This window comes from Aythya ferina (assembly GCF_964211825.1).
Source record: "Aythya ferina genome assembly, chromosome: 3".
NCBI lineage: Eukaryota > Metazoa > Chordata > Aves > Anseriformes > Anatidae > Aythya > Aythya ferina.
In genome coordinates, this window is record NC_140298.1 from 107,576,675 (window position 1) to 107,595,590 (window position 18,916).

General features: G+C 34.1%; 1 long non-coding RNA gene across 1 annotated transcript; it reads right to left on the bottom strand.

Annotated features, from left to right (window-relative positions):
* Positions 1-1,856: 1,856 nt before the first annotated feature.
* Positions 1,857-7,917, bottom strand: LOC311433753. Its single transcript, XR_014690935.1, has 3 exons — positions 6,142-7,917; positions 5,816-5,898; positions 1,857-2,525 (listed from the first exon to the last, which is right to left on the bottom strand). It is a non-coding gene; the product is annotated as an uncharacterized lncRNA (long non-coding RNA).
* Positions 7,918-18,916: the final 10,999 nt, after the last annotated feature.

Here is an 18,916-nt window from a genome sequence, read left to right on the forward strand (position 1 = left end):
ATTTGTTATAGTTTTCCATCAGAAAGTTTTTTGCAAAGAACCACAGACAGTGTTGAAATAACTTTGAAGGTATGAAATTCATAGAAGTTATTTCCTTATCTACATTTATGTCACTACAAATGAAAACAATTAAGTCAGTTGGAAATTACTGGCATCTTAAAAAGACAGAATTAGCTTTTGCCTTTTGCCCCTTGAAATGCCTTAACAAATTTTGGACTTTGAGGAAAAGGAAATTATTTAAATTTGGCCTTTTTGATGATCAGTTTGAGAATACAACAGCAGGAATCCTCTTGGAATTTGTCCAGATGTATTACGTTTCACTGAAGTTTCATTTCCATTGAAATTGTAGAAGCAAAATATCTAGGACATGATTCAAATCAGTAAGTCTGAAGCACTATGATGGATGAAGAGCTTTACATCACACTAATGTCCTTACACGATTTCTAAATATCACCATTTGTGTTAATTACATGGCCAAAAAAAACACCCAGCCAAACAAAAAAACATAGTCTTTATTCAAACAAATGAACATTCAAGCACATGATACAAATAGCAAAATAGAAATTGAAAGTAAAGAAAGAATCCCTTGTAAAATATTTTCAGTCTTAGCCCAAGAACATTCAACAAAATCACAAAACCACACCCATTTCTTTGCTGTCTAAAAATCCTTAGTTCTTTTTAATTAACTGCTCCATTACAGCATTACAGTAACTTTTTATCTTCCTCAGAAATGAGAGTCAGCCAATAAAAAAAAAAAAAAAAAAAAAAAAAAAAAGCATCAAAGAAGTTATTTAACCCTGTAAGCAATAATTTACACTGATGCCAACCCTTTGAAAGTGAGGGCACATTACCTTTTTGACACATGTGAATAATTTCCCTTGAGTTCATTTCTGTTGTTGCCATGCAAGAAAATAAAGTTTATTCAAAGAGCAAAAATACACCAAAGTGTTTTTTTAGAAACTGTATTAAAACACATTTAGTGAAAAGAGGGACAATATTTCTGCATCTTAGTTGATGTTTCCCTTTCTACAACATCTGAAAATTTGATAACCTTGATAATTTTAAAATGTTCTTTAATCAATAAAAACCAAGCCATGATCCAATATTAGTTACACCACTGAAAAACTCAGTAAAGACAATTGTCTTGATTTATTTAGCTGTTTTTTTTTTCTTTCTTTCTTTTTTTCTTTCTTTTTTTTTTTTTTTTCTTCTTGAATATTTCTAAGGATGAGGGTAGATAAACATCCCAATTTTATCTCTAGTTCAGCTGGTGACCTGCTGGTTAGTTTTAAACTGTCTGAATATTTCTTTCCAAGAAAACAGGGAACAGACTTCCTATTCAGGAATTGTATGCTGTTACAACCACCTGTGCATCTGCCATCTTATTCAGAACTTCTAGGGTGGAAAACATTCTTGTTAAGCAGTCCAGCACAGAACCAGTAGTTACCATTACAATTTACAAGGCTCTAGGATCTAGAGCCTGAGGCTCAGACGGTTGGTTTATCCTAAACCAGTAAAACCATAAACCAGTTTGGATCTATGCTACTATTTTCATACATTGGAGGGAAAATGCTAATTTTGCTTTTTTTTTTTTTTTTTTTTTAATTAACGTAAGGACTTTGAAGCAGAATTGTCATACCAATAAAGATTTTCATTATTCATTTTTGTTTTTAACTTTACTTTTCATTCCTTTTCATTTTTTTATTTTACTCATTTTTTTTATTTTACTCATTTTTTTTATTTTACTCATTTTATTCATTTTTTTTAATTTTACTTTTCATTACTTCTCAAACAACTCCTTTTTCAAAATCTTAAACATTAAATAGTTCTTTCAAACTATGATCATAATTCACTATAAGTTTGTCTCATTATTTATGTCTGTGTTAAATCACTTACAAATGCCTCAGTCATTGTGATCTTCTATGGCAGTTATTTCCACAGAATCATCTTACATTCTGCAGAAAGCATTTTTTTTCTGTTTCAGAATGATATTTGACACTCTTTATCACATAGATGTCCTCTTGCCTTTTGCTGTTCAACAGGGACAATGCGATGGGAATGAGCTAAATTTTGAGATGGGTAAATCCATATTGAACATGATATACTGTGTGTAATACAAATATGCCATATAATAAAACAAAAAAAAATCAAAATCAAGTATTATTAAATATCAAGAAACACTGATTTTTCATCAACTAGATTTTTTTTTCTTTGTCTGCTTTCTCTTTAAACACACTTAGAGCCCCACTTCTCTGGACAAACACAGAAGTTACTTAGGATTCTTTGCATTATAGTTTGCTCAAGGCTCCTGTAAAACATGCAAGAAACCCATCTCTCTGAAGTAAATAGTGGTACTTGAGTTATGGAGTGCTATGATTAAAGGTAGCAGAATTTAACCCTAAATTCAATGTTACTTTTGAATGAATCAGATGAATTCATCTCCTCTTGTCCATTATGGAAGTGTTATATTGCGATATGGTGCACGTTTTCTCCTTCACTGTGTTTAGCGTTACGTCTGTTTGAGCCTGAGAAAAAAAATAAATAAAAATCACTACATATAGTGAATTTATAGTTTTCCAAAAGGAATAGAAATGTCTTAATGAATGTCTTAGACAAAATGAAAACAGTTACATATTCCAATTGGTTTTAGTTTTTTTTTTTTTTTTTTTTTTTTTTTTTTGACTTTGCTTTGCATGACATTCTCTTAAGCCAGAGAAGGAAATAATACCTTGAACAAATCACTCAATGACAAATGTAAAAAAAAACCAACAACATACTCAAAGAGAAGTTGTCAACATTTTCCTCACAAATTATCAACATATTTCTGTGGCACCCTCTTCTATTCCATCCTTTCATTAAATGAAAGCACAGACATTAAATGACATTAAATGTCATTAAATGACAGCACAGAGTCTACCCACTCTGTTTGTAAGTCACATAGAAAATGGGAAGCTCACTGGAGACCACAACTGCCATTCAAACTGATCCCTACAAATTTTGTGGTCCAAAAGCAGCACAGCAGCAATGACAAAAAATCTGAAAGACTGAATATGCAAACAGAAAATCAAGAACAACATGACAAGCAGGAAAAAAAAAAAAAAAAAAAAAAAAAGAATTTATGAAAGGAAGTTAGAGTGGATCACAAACAAAATCCAGGTGAAAAATGTGATGCTATTGACAATTAACAGGTTGTGACACAGAGGAGGTAATTTCTCTTTATCCTGCAAACATGAGATCCCAGCTGGAGTCCAGTTTTGACTACTCTGCTACAAAAAACAAGGTAAATCAGTTCCATAGAGTCAAAACCAATCATTTCCAGCGATCACTGCATAGTGCTTGAGTTCTAGAAGAAACAAAACATACTCCATATCTGAGCCACCAGAGCTACACCACTCTGAATTCGATGTAGCTACGTATAGAGAAAGGTCATGGGACAAATATTAATGATTCTGCATTCTCATTGTGAAGTAGAGAGATGCCAACATAAACTGAATTTCACTTTGGCTTTTACCTATGCCCATTAGCCATAAAAACAAACAAATTCCAAAGAGCAAAGAGAGATTGTGTGTGGATAACAAGGGAGTTGGGGGTTAAACAGGTGTAGGACTGATATGATGGCATGGCCCTAAAACCAAGCAGCCACTAGCCTGAGAACTGCTGTCAGCTTTGATCATTATTTTCAACCCCTCCTGGATTAACATTAGATTTTATTATTATTACTCCACATATATACACTCAGTCTTCCACCCTTATTTGCTGGAAATAAGAACTCCTGCTTTCATTCTTCCCCATGCCAGGATACTTCCCCATGCCTGAATTACCCCACGATAATTCTTCCTGTCTCCACATGAGATTGGTATTTCTGGCAAACCCTCCATAATTCCTAAACGTTGATGTAATTGTCTACTCTGTACTTTGTTTTTTCTTCCTGCTATTCTGAGATTTAATTTATAAAGGCAGTCACCTGAATTAACCCAGTAATTTATCTGAAATTTAGGAGTACAAAGGAAATCACGGTGAATATAAGATTTAAGATTCACCAGGTGATAATACTTTAAGTAGCAAAAAAGGCTTTTTGGAAAACATTCATTTTTTCTGGTATAATGTATATGTATATATATGATACTGAATATTTAAATCTTATTTTTCTAACTACTGCTTGACCTTTTATTGATATCTTGCTAATAAAAAGTTTTCTTTATAGAAGTTTAACATTGTCCTCGGGTGAACATGAAGAGCATGCTCACACTGGACAATATACACAATTTGATACCAGCCTTTTCATTTTAATTTGTATGTTTGTTTGTTGTTTTTGTTGTTGTTCTTCAGGAAGAAAAAATAAATAAAAGCTTCCAGAATGCTTCTGTCAGCATAAAATTTGAAAAATGTCTTTGAAAAAATGTTTTCATACAGGAACCTCAGCATGTCTAGCATTTCAAAAAAAACATTTATGCAAAAATTTGGAGATATATTTACCAAGCTATATACATATTTATATATATAATTTAAAAATATATCTAAAAAGACCCCAAATATTTGACAATATAAATTTATCAAATTATTTCCTATTGTGAGGATATTAGATACCATCTCATTTTCAGTCAAGCAATGGCTCTTGAAGGGAAGGAATAGATGAATTCTCCTACTCATTTTTGTGTTGAAAAGGTGAAAAAAAGTAAAGGTATACAAGCAGAAGAGAAATGGGAGAAAACTCAGTGGTGGACAGCTGTAGAACCACACAAAATGGTGAATAGCTCTAGTTACTTGGAGATCATGTGACGCCAACTGCTAGTCAGGCTCCATCTTGTTGGCCAGCTAAAGGACGAGACACTGGTTAGGAAAGACAAAAAGCCTCGAAATTTAGTTGGAATTCCTGGAAAACTTTGTTCTTTATTGTAGAAGAAATATGCTTCTCTCTCCACTTGTGGTCTGAAACATATCTCTTTCCTACAAAATGCTTGACTCCCACCTGGCAAATATAGTATTGTATGGACAGTGCAATTGACAGGGACAACCTAGTGCCCCACGTTCTGAAGAGTTTTGAAAAGGCACACAGTGAATGAGGACATGGGAATAGTCTGTTTTAGCTAAAGAAAGCCTCATCTGCCTTGCAGGAACAGTCTCCTCAGTAGATACTCAAAACCCTCCTGGATGTGATATGTGCAACATGCTGTAGGTGACCCTGCTTGGCAGTGGGGTTGGACTCTCCAGAGGTCCTTTCCAACCTCAGCTGTTCTGTGATTCTGTAAAATGTGTTGGTGGATTTGAGCACTAGGACTTGTAACAGGTCTGTGTCTATTCAATATCTACTCTGCTTGGAGACAGGCATCAGATGTGCATAAAAGTGAGTGGTTTCTCACTGGAGGTATTATGAAGGTGCTTTAACGACAGTCCTCAAGACAGTACTAGTGCTAAACAACATGGACAGATGAGCCTGACTTTACTGTGGGCACTGTAACCAGTTCGAGAAGATGACAGACCCAAAGCCTCAACCCTGTCTGCCCCTTCCTGCCTGAGAATGTTTGAGAACCACTTAGTGCATAGGAAAGAGGGGAATCCTTCGAATAAGGACTAAATCTGCTGAAACAAGTGAAGTAACAGCACTGTAAAAATCCATATGGGGGCAAAATGACTGACAGTCTCTCACACAGCTCCAGTGTAACTCATTAAACTTGTATTTCAATGTAGTATTTGTTTGACTATAATTTTTCTCAGATGCAGACCTTTTTATATTGTAAGTGCATAGGCACTGACTATTTGGGAGGTTATTGAACTAATTCTCCAGTAGTTAAAACAAGGAACAACTGTGACTTACAGTTAAGGGACTCAAAAACCTCTTCTTTCTGCAAAATCAGCAGTCTGTCAGCTGTAAAGAATTACGAGCATTTTCAAGGATATCTGCAGAAAAGAAAACATTAATAAAACGATTAACAGATTTTCTCTCCCTCTTAATATGTTTAACACTCAGCACCTTTGCTTACTTTTCAGCTTAATGTCAGTAGTTCATTTATTTTTATAAAGACTGCTGTAGGATATCTTGATATATGAATAGTTTACAGTAAGGCTTGTTTGGGAAGATCTCAATATACTGAGTATCTGACTGATACGGAAGTTAGTTACAAGGAAAATAGTGTATCTTACCTGTTTGAAAAACCAAGCTTTGACCCTACTGCAGATCCTGTTGGAAGAAGTCAAAAACCTAACTTCTGCATTTAATTTGCATACAGCTGATGAGTTTGCACCTCCTGTGTAGCTGCTGGAGAAGTGCACTGAGGCTGGGATGACCTGTTCTTGGCAGTACTCCTCCATCCTGATTCAAGGGGCCAGATACGCTGCCAAGACCAGAATACTGTGTTCTGCTCAGATGTTAACCAAGATCAGAACAGAATGTCGAAGACTTCTGAGGCAAGGTTTCCTTCTTCACAGTTTCCATCTTCAGGTTCCAGTGTACTACAACCCAGCTTTCTTCTTTTAGCTGATCTGGGAGTTTGATGCACATGTAAAACCTGCAGTTTATGATATACTCTAGTTGTATGCTTTCATCAATGACAACTTATAAATTGCAGATGAAGGACAACAAAATCATTTGTAAATACAGATACTTTCTGAACTTGTTATGACCACCTACACTTCTAAGGATTTGAGAGGTGAGTGATAGATGTGTTTATCTGTTTAACTATTAAACACCTCAAAAGATCTTTACTACTTTCATAACTGATATTACTATTCAGGCTCATCTCTTTTTTTATATGATGCCTTGAAAAAAATGTTAGCATGTCTCTAATTATATTTTCAGTCCTAACTGCAAGATGGAAACAGCTGTACTATTCAATTAATGCAGTAGCCAAAACATTGATTTATATTTTATTAGATTTTACTGCTATTATGAAGCACTGGAAAGAATAAAATCCTTACTAATTTACCAGCGTATGCTCTAAAAATGCCAAAATATTAAAAATTTAAGAGAGCTTTCTGAAAACATTAATTCTAGTGTACAGAGAAATTACTACCTAAAGGTAACGTGATGTAACAGAGTTATTGCAAGAAAAAACACATGTTGCATATTACTCACATAGGCTTTGATTCAGCAAAGCTCTGAAGCATATCTTTAATATGTGAATATCTCACTGACTTCAATAGGACTATTCATATGCTTAAAATTAGGCCATTGCTTAAGTATGTTGCTGTGTTGAAGCCACTGAAATCAATTCAGACTTAAGACCATGACATCATAACTTAAAGGTTACTTCTTAAAATAATTCAGAATGGCATTCACTTTAATAAATGTAAGCATTTACACTATAAGCATTTATGTTCTTGGGGTGTTATTAGCTTAAATAGTTTCTCCCACTACAGATATCCAAAGTTACTTAAAAATGAGCTTTATGTTTTCCTCTTTTCTTGTTTTCAGTGTTATCTTGATTTCTTTACAACCTGATATAAACTATTTATATCAGGTTTCATTTAATCTAAAAAACAACAACAATAAACAAACACAGTGAATCTCCTACCTGTCTGAGGTTAGATCAAAATGTCTTCCTATAAAGCAAGAGTCTTAATATTATGCTAACAAGGATCTACAGAAAAACGTGTTTGTTTTTAGAGTGTTAATGATCTTCAATTGGCAGGAAGCACCTGGTTTCCCAGGAGCTGGATGATATAAACCAATAGGAAAAGAGCTGTAGAAACGAGACTACTATATTGAGAAAATATTTCTGGTTTGATTCATCTTGGTTTCTCTGGCCTTTATTTGTTATGAAAGTATGTTCTTCCCTTTGCTTATGAATTCAACTTTTAATTATGCTGATTATATCTAGGTCCAACTTGAGACCTGATTTTATGCTGTGAACTGACTTTGGTGGAATTTAAAGTGAGCTTTTGTGGTTTGGCTGTTGAGTATTTCCACAGAAAATCTAATGCTTACTATAATTCCTCAAATAATTTAGAAAATTGTGATTTCCTAGTAAAGCTCAATCCACATGATGAAAGCCTTATCTTATGATCTTTCAGGATAATTTCTTAGTTTCTATATTAACCAATCCTGCCTGTCTAGAGACACCAAAAACTACTCCCAGCACAAAATTAACTGCTTAAATCCAGCGGACTGTATGTATGCATTCCTGAATGCAGTATCCTTCAGCTAATAGATCAAAAATCACCTATGAAACTAACATTAGGCATCCAGATGACCTCAAAAAGCCAGTCAGTGAAGGACTACAGAGAAAAATCTTTTCAAAATAATTATTCTTTCTTCATTTCCTTAATGCTTAAAATATCCACAGAAGATGACTTATAGCATTGAAGCTGATAACATCTTCAAAAATTGACTGAAGAGAGTTATTTCCATGATGTATATAAACATTTGTTTGTTCCTGTAGCTCACAGAACTGATGTTTTTTATCACCTTCTTTTTGTTAATATTCCTCTGTGATAATAACTGCCCTTTTCTCTTCAGCTAGCTAATTAATTATCACGGTTCAGTTTAAGATAGTTAATCGCAGCAAGTATTTAAATTGTTTCTATTTGAACCCTAAAAATGATATTGCTCAAAGCCCTTATTTTTTCCCCTTCTATAGCACTGTTTTATTGACTTTCTCTGCAAACCTTTATTTTTCTTTTACACCGTAACAGCACCATGGATACAGTATAATTTTTACACTTGACCCAGTCAGTGGACTGTCTATATAGGATGTATTCTGCCAAAAAGAACTATCAGGGAAAAATAAAGGATTACAATATTTTCAGTTGAGTAATGAAGTTGAAAGAATGACTTCTTCATCTCTCATTCACATGGATGATATAAATCTTTTCAAATTTTGATTTATAGTCATGAATGAACAGAACAGAAAATAAAATTTGGCTCAAGCTACAGATTTTCTTGAATTTTATACCAATTCGAAGAACAATGCTAAAGGTTGAATATAAGGGATAAATTCATCAGAATTATAATGAAACATCAAAATTTAATAATGATGGCGTGTGTGTGCTTCCAGTACTTTCAGTATACTTGTCTCTCATCCAGATGATGACTGTGAAGTACAATGTAAGTAAACAACAATAAAGTTGAAGATTATTAATACTACTACTAGAAAGGTTAGCTTTATTTCACAGTTTCAAAAATTTCTAAGGCTTATGATTGCATTGCTAAAATATTGATTCAGATTTAAAACATCCCTAATTTAAGAATTTTTAATTCATCTGGTAACATAATCCATTCCTCCAAGAGCCTCTGGATTTTTTCTTTCCAGATCTTGACATAAATGAAACATAAGATCCTTTGGAGCCTGGTTTTAGTTTGAGTTAATTTTAGTAAACATATTTTCCTCAGACACCTATGTTCTTGTGTTACAAATTTCATAGCATAACCAAAGTAATAAACTATTTCCCAGATAAACAAAATGGCATAAATGGTCATAGACCAGTTTACTGTAGGAGGAATTAAACTAACATGCTATTATAGTTTAAGGATAGAAATAATTAATAATTTCAGATTAATTATTAATAATTAATGTTGTTGATGATTTGACTCATGAGGTTGCCTCCCTCTCTTTTTATGAAAAAATTGAGAGAAACTTACTGTTCTTCCCCACTTGGTGCAGGGAATTACTTCTCAGACTTGCATAATTCAGATGTGTCCCATCACCAGCCTGTTAAGTAGCACCTGCATTTTTCTCCTGTTGGGAGCTGATAAAACTTGTAAAAATAGCATTGTTTTGGCAAGAATATATAACCCTCTCACTAGGACATTCACCAACAGATCTCTGTTCATCTTTCTTGTCATACATGTTTTGTACTGGAAGCCTGTTTTCCTATGCCTCAAGACTATGGGACATCAGCCAGGCTCTTGATCTCTTAAGTTTTTGTCTAATTCAAATAAAACCTGAAATTTCTTTTGATACTGTGAAGTACTTCAAGGGGTTTTCCTTCCAAACTTTCTCTTTCCTATTAAAAGTTAGTTTTTGCATATTAACATTTAAAAATGAGTATCCATGTAGTCAGAAATTCCTGAACAGTTCTACTGCAGTTAAGTTTTTTTTCCCCTTCAATTCTCATAAAACACACTTCCTAGAGAATTATAAAATACAGCTAGCCAGCTTTGAATCTATTCTGGCTTGGCTTTTAGTATCTAAATAATACAAAGTTTGCCATTGTGTGTTTTTGAAAGAATTATGAACTGTGGCTTTCCCTAACTAAGTGAAAAGATGTCTTCCTTAATTTAGACTTCCCTGGCATGTCCAGCAAACAATGATTCATGAAAACCCTATTTTAAATTCTTCTTTACAAAAAGCCTTTTCTTTGCTCTGTACACAGGGAGAAAATTGACCACAAGCTTGTCTCCTGCAAATGTGGTTTCCTCATCACATAACTCTTCCAGCAGAGGACAATGCCTTTTTCATCCTAGTCAGAGCTAGGTTAACCAGAGAGGAAAATGTGTCCAAAACTGATTAAAAAAAAAGGGAAGGGAGGTGAGGGGGAAGGGAAGGAAAGGGGAGAAGGCAGACATCCCTCCCCCTCCCCCCAACTGAAATGATTAGGAAACAACCTTGTACATAACAGATTGAGAAAACTGGTGAGAACTGTTGTATATATTTCATCTTAATGTGGGCCAGCTTCTTGGCTATCATAAACGGCATATCAGGACACGGTGAAGGCTACAGATGAGTTTTGTCACTGGATAATCTGGCCCACTTATTTAAACCACATATTTATAAAACATTTCTATTTTCAAATTACAAAAAAGGAAAAGGTGTTATAGAGAAGGGTCTAAAATAATTCATCATGTCACACTACTCATGTCAAAATGGACATAATTACAAAATGAGGCCTGCGGGCTGCCCCTTACACGTCATTGTTTTGTGTTAGAGTTCCTCTAAGAATAATGAAGAATAAAATGCTCATCTTAAACATTAAAACATTAAGAGGTATGTTAAAAATAAATAAAAATAAATAAATAAAAAGGACAAGTACAATATAGATTTTTGTAAGTGGAGTCCCATAGTGTACCTTGTGATGTAGATTATTCCAGGGAAAAAAAAAAGGTACCTTCTGTTTACCTTTCTGTTCATAATATCTCTTTACAGACTGTTTTAAAAAGCCAGATATGTGGCAGTGATAGTGAGTTTTCATGAATTCAGGCACCCAAAATTCTGTCTCAAGCCTAATTAAAATTGAGTCTTAAACATTTAAAAATTCCTATTCCCAAAATTGATTCATTTGGTGGCTATAAATTTTCTTATGTTGTTTGTGAAACGGCTATAGCATACTATTCTTATTCATAAGAATAACTGATGCATACATCAATACAATGGAGGTTTTATAAATAGAATTTGCTTTCAAATTTATTTCTGTGCATTCAGTTGAATCCTAAGGGAAATGCAAAGACAAATTTGACACCTCATTTGGAATATTTCCATGTCTTTCCATTTTTCTTTCCTGATGATTTAGGTGTATGCAATTAATTCTGCAGTGTTTTGATTTTGTTTAGTGACCTTAACTCTGCATTTCCATCTCATAGTTCAAAAATAACTTTTAAAGTGTAATATTTGTCAAGAGCTGGATTTACCATTTTCAAAGTGCACAGCTGATTTAGAATAAATTCCACATAGTTCATGACACCCGATTCCTGCTCCAACCACTATATTTTCAAATAGTTTCAGTAGGCCCAGAACTACCAAATATTTACTATTCAACCCACACAATAACCAGAACCCAACACAAAAAGAATGGAAAACTGAAAAATTTCTTTCCCAAGACAAGAATTTATTGGAGATCTGTGTGGAAGAAAATGTGTGCTAAATCATACCACCTTCTCTCTTGAATATATCTTTTTCTTTTCTCCATATCTTGTATGTAGAGTTCATATCCAGTGCTCCAGTTTTCTTTTGGAGATGACTCCTGTTTGTCCTCAGCATTTGAAAGCACTTCTTCAATGTTTTGGAGAGAACAATTAAAAAGCATCATCTTCTGATATATATATTAATGCTGTAAAGACCTCAGATTAACCATAGAGATTAACACAAAGCCCTTGATGTATCAGATCTATATCTATACATTTGTAGTCTAAAGTTACCATATGCTACAGAAGCAGTTGCACCAGAAAGTATTCGTGGAACCTAATTCTGGGGTTTTCAGTTACTGATTGAAGAAAAAAATCTAAGCAGAAAAATAAATAAACACATATCAAAGTCATACAGTTCTTGTTAACCAACAATATGATTCATTTAATGTGGGATTACTTAGCCTAATTGTTTACCATATTTTCTTTTTAATTTAGGTTACTTTTTCTAGGGAGTAATACTCAATATTATTTTAAAAATCTCTCTTACCTTTTTGTTTCAGTGGTTGTTCTTGGAACTTGACTCTGATTTTCAAATTTTTTTGGTATTCCTTAAATTCCATTTTGAGTTGATTTGCTTTTCTTTCTTTCTTTCTTTCTTTCTTTCTTTCTTTCTTTCTTTCTTTCTTTCTTTCTTTCTTTCTTTCTTTCTGTCCTTCCTTCCTTCCTTCCTTCCTTCCTTCCTTCCTTCCTTCCTTCCTTCCTTCCTTCCTTCCTTCCTTCCTTCCTTCCTTCCTTCCTTCCTTCTTAATTTCTTAATTTTATTTATTTATTTATTTTATTTTCTCTGATGTAGTTCTGGATTTAAGTAACTCCTGAAGTTAAACCAATCTTGTGAGTAAAGTTTCAATGAGGAAGAGTAACAGTCTCATAACATCTTTTACCAGTGCCAGCTCTCACTAAGGAAACGGAAGGCTATTTGAATTGTAGATAAAATGTGTCCAGTTTTCCTCTTGTTTACAATCAATTTTACTGAACTTTGTGTAATTCTACATTCTACCATGGAAAAAAGAAGAAAAGAACATGTGTAATAGAACAGTTATAATGCATGTATGCTAATGTTCTTACATGTTTTGTTATTGCTCTTCTACAGATGCAGATCCAGCTATTGAAAGCATCTTTGAATTTATTCACTATTTACTATATATACATACATATATACATATATAAAGCACCTTAATGCCTTGTCTAAGCAGCTTAAGAAACACTAGTAATCTTTACACCCAGTCACACATAATCTACAGAAAACAACTCTTATCACTGGAAGAAAAATCTCGTTTTCCTCAAGGATGAGGCTAAGTCCAAGTCATCTGGTCTAGTTGGCGCCAAAGTTAAGAAGAGATATTAGAAAGATTATGAACCCATAATTAGGGATTTATAATTACCTAATTAAAAGACAAATCCTCTCAGGACCAGCCCAAGAGTTTCTATTCAAACAAGTAACAGCTCTGAGTAACATGCACTAATTGGAGGGTCCAACTGGTGAAGGCTGTAATCTGGGAAGCAGCCTGGTTTCTACTGGTCACTCCTAATGGGGTGCTGCCCAGTGAGAGGTTATTTTGTCCATTGCCTCAATGCTGTGGCAGCTATTAACAGTGACAGAATAGTCCTTGTCTTACAGTGCTACTTTTGGAAGTCTAAATCATTTGATATTGTACCTACTAAATTAGATAGGTTATGTTTGAGATGGAGTAGAAGAGAAATCCATAGGTCATTATAAGTTTACAGGGTTTGAATTCCAGCAGTGCTGAGTGGATTATACCAATCAAATCTAGGTTTAGGACTGTTGAGAAAGCCATCTGTTGTTTGTATTTTGAATCTGAATGCATAAAATGTAGGGCAAATCAATCATCTGCCTCAAACATTGACTTTCTAGCTAAGGGTGAATAGCTTCCTCAGCAAAAAGGAAGGTTTTTGGTGGTGGAGAAATCCAGCTATTGATTTATGTGGCAAAATGTCAACTGATTAATCCTATCAGAGAACTTTAATTAGATGTATGCTCATTTACTATCCTTGTCCCAGGGCTACTGCTGTTTATAGTATTGGCTGGCATTTGGACTTGCTGGTGTCAGCACTGCACAGCCAGTTTGCAACAGGCGACATCATCACTTACAAAAATACTGCAATTTTGCCAAAAAGCTATTTAAGCCAAAAAAAAAAAAAAAAAGGACTAAAGTTTAAAATTAAAAATATATATACAAGTAATTCTAGTTGTACTTTGTGGTCTTCATAATTATTTTATTATGCAAACCTACAAATAAAGGCCAGATGGTGTAACACATAGACATTTCAAGGTCTGTATTAGAAATTGCAAACAATATTCTCAGTGGAAGTTCTATGAAATGTAGATTTGCCAGTGGAATAGCTAAGGTGGCTGAAATCTGTTCATGCATTTTGAAACGGCTGCAAATGGAGCTTTTTTCACCTTTTGAAATGCACCTCCCTCAGAGCACAAACCAAACTGTTGTCAAATATAGAAATCAGGTCAGACAAGATGTGAAATTCATATACAAAAGAAAAGCTTTTTCTATCTAAAGGAAGAGGTGGCCTTTCCAACTCTACTTTCCAGAGTAGTTTCTCCATAGCATGTAGGACTTGCACTGGATTTTAAAGTGCCTTAAAAGAACCTTGAATATTGGCAATTGAAGTCTGATCTGCCTCACGCTACTTTTTAATATCTCCCCTATCCAGAATCATAGAATCACATAATATCTTATTTACAAGTGACCCACAGAGATCATTGAGTCCAACTCTTGGGTACCCAAAGGAATACCCTCCTCTCCCCCCCCCCCCCAAAAAAAAAAAAAAAAAAAAAAGATCATGTTTTTTAGAGTATTGTCCAAACACTCCACTTCTTGAAGTACTATTTGTACTTTTCACAGATTCACAGAATTGTCTAGGTTGGAAAAGACCTCAAGATCATCGAGTCCAACCTCTGACCTAACACTAACAAGTCCTCCACTAAACCATATCACTAAGTTCAACATCTAAATGTTTTTTAAAGACCTCCACGGATGGTGACTCCACCACTTCCCTGGACAGCCCATTCCAATACCTAATAACCTGTTTGGTGAAGAAGTTCTTCCTAATATCCAACCTAAAACTCCCCTGGTGCAACTTCAGCCTAATCCCCCTCGTCCTGTCACCAGGCACGTGGGAGAACAGACCAACCCCCACCTCACTACAGCCTTCTTTAATGTACCTATAGAGAGCGATAAGGTCACCCCTGAGCCTCCTTTTCTGCAGGCTGAACAAACCCACCTCCCTCAGCCGCTCCTCGTAGGACTTGTTCTCCAGACCCCTCACCGGCTTTGTCACCCTTCTCTGGACTTGCTCGAGCACCTCGATGTCCTTCTTGTAGCTTGTTTCTTTGACATTTACAAATATGTCAAATGATGATGAAGGATAAGTCTGCAAATCAATCAAATATAGGTTAAAGGGTATTATTTGCTAAAATGCTGATCACAGAAATATTTATGTCAGTTGAATATTTCAACAAAAATCAGTTAATATTCATATCAGTTCTTGTGAAGTTTTATATTCTGACACAGTTATCTAGGAATGTCCTACGTGGAATAGGATTTTTGTAACATCAGTCACACCACTAGTATTTTTTCCCTTTTCTGGATTAGAGGTAGGAATGCAGTTCATTCTCAGTGTACACCAGGTCTTTTTTGGTCCTCTCTTGAACTTGCTAATAAGAGCAATCTCAAATATTGAAAGACAAGGTTGTCAATACATGAATGGAGAGGTGAACACTGAAACATAGATGTGGAGAAAAATGCATTAAAAAAAAAAAAAAAAGAAATAACAACAACAATAAAAAACTTTATATCTTTGCTCTCTTCCAGATCTGATAGCTGCTTCCAGATCTTGTCCCCCATTTATTTATATTGGACCTGTGACAGCTCCTTCCCTTTGCTGTCAAAGATGTTCCAACTATCTTTATCCCAGAGGAAACCCAGGTAGAAGTGATAGAGCAGTGCAGCATAGAGTTACCAGGTTTAACTATCCCTGCCCAGGACAATCCACATATCTCTGCAGACCTTGCTCTCACATACACTTCCTAATGCTATGTATTGCATCATCCCTGGAAGTCTTCAAAAGACGTTTAGATGTAGAGCTTAGGGATATGGTTTAGTGGAGGGCTGTTAGCGTTAGGTTGGAGGTTGGACTCGATGACCTTGAGGTCTCTTCCAACCTAGGAAATTCTGTGATTCTGTGATTCTGTGATACATTTTCATGTGGATCTACAAAACCATAATTATGGCAGGCCATACCCCAACTCTCACATTATGTCTTATCACACAAAAGCAATTACTAAGACTTAAAGTCACTTGAAGTCCAGAGGCCTGGACTTCAAATACCTAGGCCAAGCATTTGGCATAGTGAATACACAGAGTTGTGAGGCTAAGTCTAAGAATGTGATTACGAGCCACGTTTAAGCCTCCTTAGGCTTAAAGGCCACAGACAGCCTACTCAGCCGAAAGTCTTAGAAAGGAGCATAGTGACTGAGAATTGGTAGTGCATCTCAGTTTCATCTGAAAGGAATTCTTCCATGTTCTACCACAACACAATAACAGGGACCATCGGGAGATTTCATTCACTTTTGATAAAATGCTGTACTGGTTGTCAGTGCTAATAACCAATGTCTGCTTTCCTCGCACAACAACCTTCAGCCACAAGCCTCTTGCTTTGCTATTAGCAGAGTCCTCCAGCACAGTCGTTCCCAGTCCTGCCTTGCTGCTTGTGCCTCTAACACCTGTTCTGAATCCCTATCTGGTTTACTTCTCTCTTCTCTCAACCACCGACATCCAACCATATTCTTGAATCTCATTCTTTATATTGAGTTCACATTCCTCCTTTCACTTTTTGTCCACCGTATCAACATAATACTTTTCAATCTCTGCTAGTGTTCATATCTGAACCAGTTAGTGCAGGATTGGGAACATTACAGAGGAAGAGAATTTTGAATGAGGCCAAGACCTGGACCATCTACATTTACATTTACAAGGATTCAGAAAGAAAACCTTTCTCAGTGTTCAAGAGGCAGCTGGACAATGCCCTCATTAATATGTTTTAACTGTTGGTTATCACTGAAATAGTCATGCAATTTCATGAGTTGATGATAGTTCACTTTCAACTGAACTATTCCTATTCTGTTTTGTTCTGTTCTGTTCTATTCTATAGAAAGCTAATAAAGCATATCTCATAACAAATAAAGTTTGGTCAAGTGACAAACAACAATACAGGCTCTAAAAGACAATGTCAGACATCTTTATGAATCAGGTATATCACTGAAAGTCCTCCTGCATATTGAGAACTGTTTGAGGAAGTAAGATTAAAAGACACTTGTTAGTAATAGCAATCAGAAACAAGGATGCATTCTGTGAAATTAAGCACAATACTCAAATCAATTCTGGAAATTATTTTGAGAAAATAATATTTAGATCTAATAAAGGTCGATGTGTGAAAAAAAAAAAAAAGTTAATCTGGACAACAAGCAATCATAAAGATATTCATGTTAAGAGTGTAACAATTTCCCTTTTCCCCCCTTTTTTTCCCCTGCATTTTATTTGATTTTTTTTTTTATTATTATTTTTTTTTTAAATTGCACTTTCTGCTACTTCCTAATTCCATTCCATAAACAAGTTATCCAATAGATCTTTTTTTGTGACAACTTTCCAAAATTTTTTTATTGGATTTTTTTTTTTTAATAAACTAACAGATTTTTTTTTTTCAATTACTCTTTAAAAGTGTTGAAGGCCTATTTTCTCACAGGAAAAACAACAAACAAAAAAACCCACACAAACAGGTTTTACAAGTCTTTTGATAGTTTTGTACATTGACTAAAAGAAAACATTCAGAAAATTCAGGACATTTGGGAACTTTATATAATATGTGAGCCCTGAACAATTCTCTAAATAGAGGAGAATGTTAATTCTTCCATTTTTTAGTGGAAAAACAGGTTAAAAAATGCAAGTTGAAATCCATGATACATTCCCGTTTTGCACATTGTAACATGACAAAAATAATTACAATACAAAGGCAACACGATTTACATATTAAACCTCACATTCCTAACTAATATTCTGTGGAAAAAGAGATGAGCAATTCTTACCTTAAAATACAATGTCTATAATAATATCGGTTTAAAATGTTTTGTAAATTGTTGCTAGTATATTTTAAAATAACCATTTTAACAGCATTATGATATAACTTTACAGTGCTACAAATATAGTGTGGGTATTCTTTCTATGCAGCTCAGATTCTTGTTCCCGAATCTTAGTATTGATATTCAATTAACTCAGATTAGAATTCAGTTTTAGATTGTTTTCCCACTAAATATATTGATTATTTAGTTCTTCATATTTTCCCCTTATTCATATATATATGAATATATATGTTTATATATATATAGTTATTCATATTTTATTCGTATATATATTCATATATATATGTATATATATATATTCACATATATATTCATATATATTATTCATATATATAGTTATTCATATTTTTCCCCTTATATATTTACTGTTGAGCTTTAGTTAATTTCCTGTTAATTTAGTGACAATTAGCAATTTTTTAATTGATCTCTCATTTTTGATTTTCTAATTCAGATAGTTCTCATAACTTACAATGCTGTAACACACGTAATATCTTGAATAAATGCAATTGTCTCTGACTTAAAATCATAGAAGTACTCTGAAAAAATGTTTTATTTTGAAAATATCCACCTAAAAATATTAGGCATATCCACATAAAAATTTTAGACATAATATGTTTAAAAATATTTGACAAATATTATTATTATTGAAAATATGATTTCATTTTAATTACTAAATAGTCTCACTAGATCTAGAACCCAATATTATTTAAAAGCTGATGCATATAGAAATAGATCTTTTAAACTAATCTGTTACGAAAGCTATACTTGAAAACGTTACCTCACAATAACTCTGACAAAGGGGAAAGGGCAGACCCCCAGTGTATAAAATATTTGTTGTTGTGTTCATAATAGTGACTGATAATTAAATTGGGTTTGTAACAGATGGGAGGAAAGTAAGTCAGTTT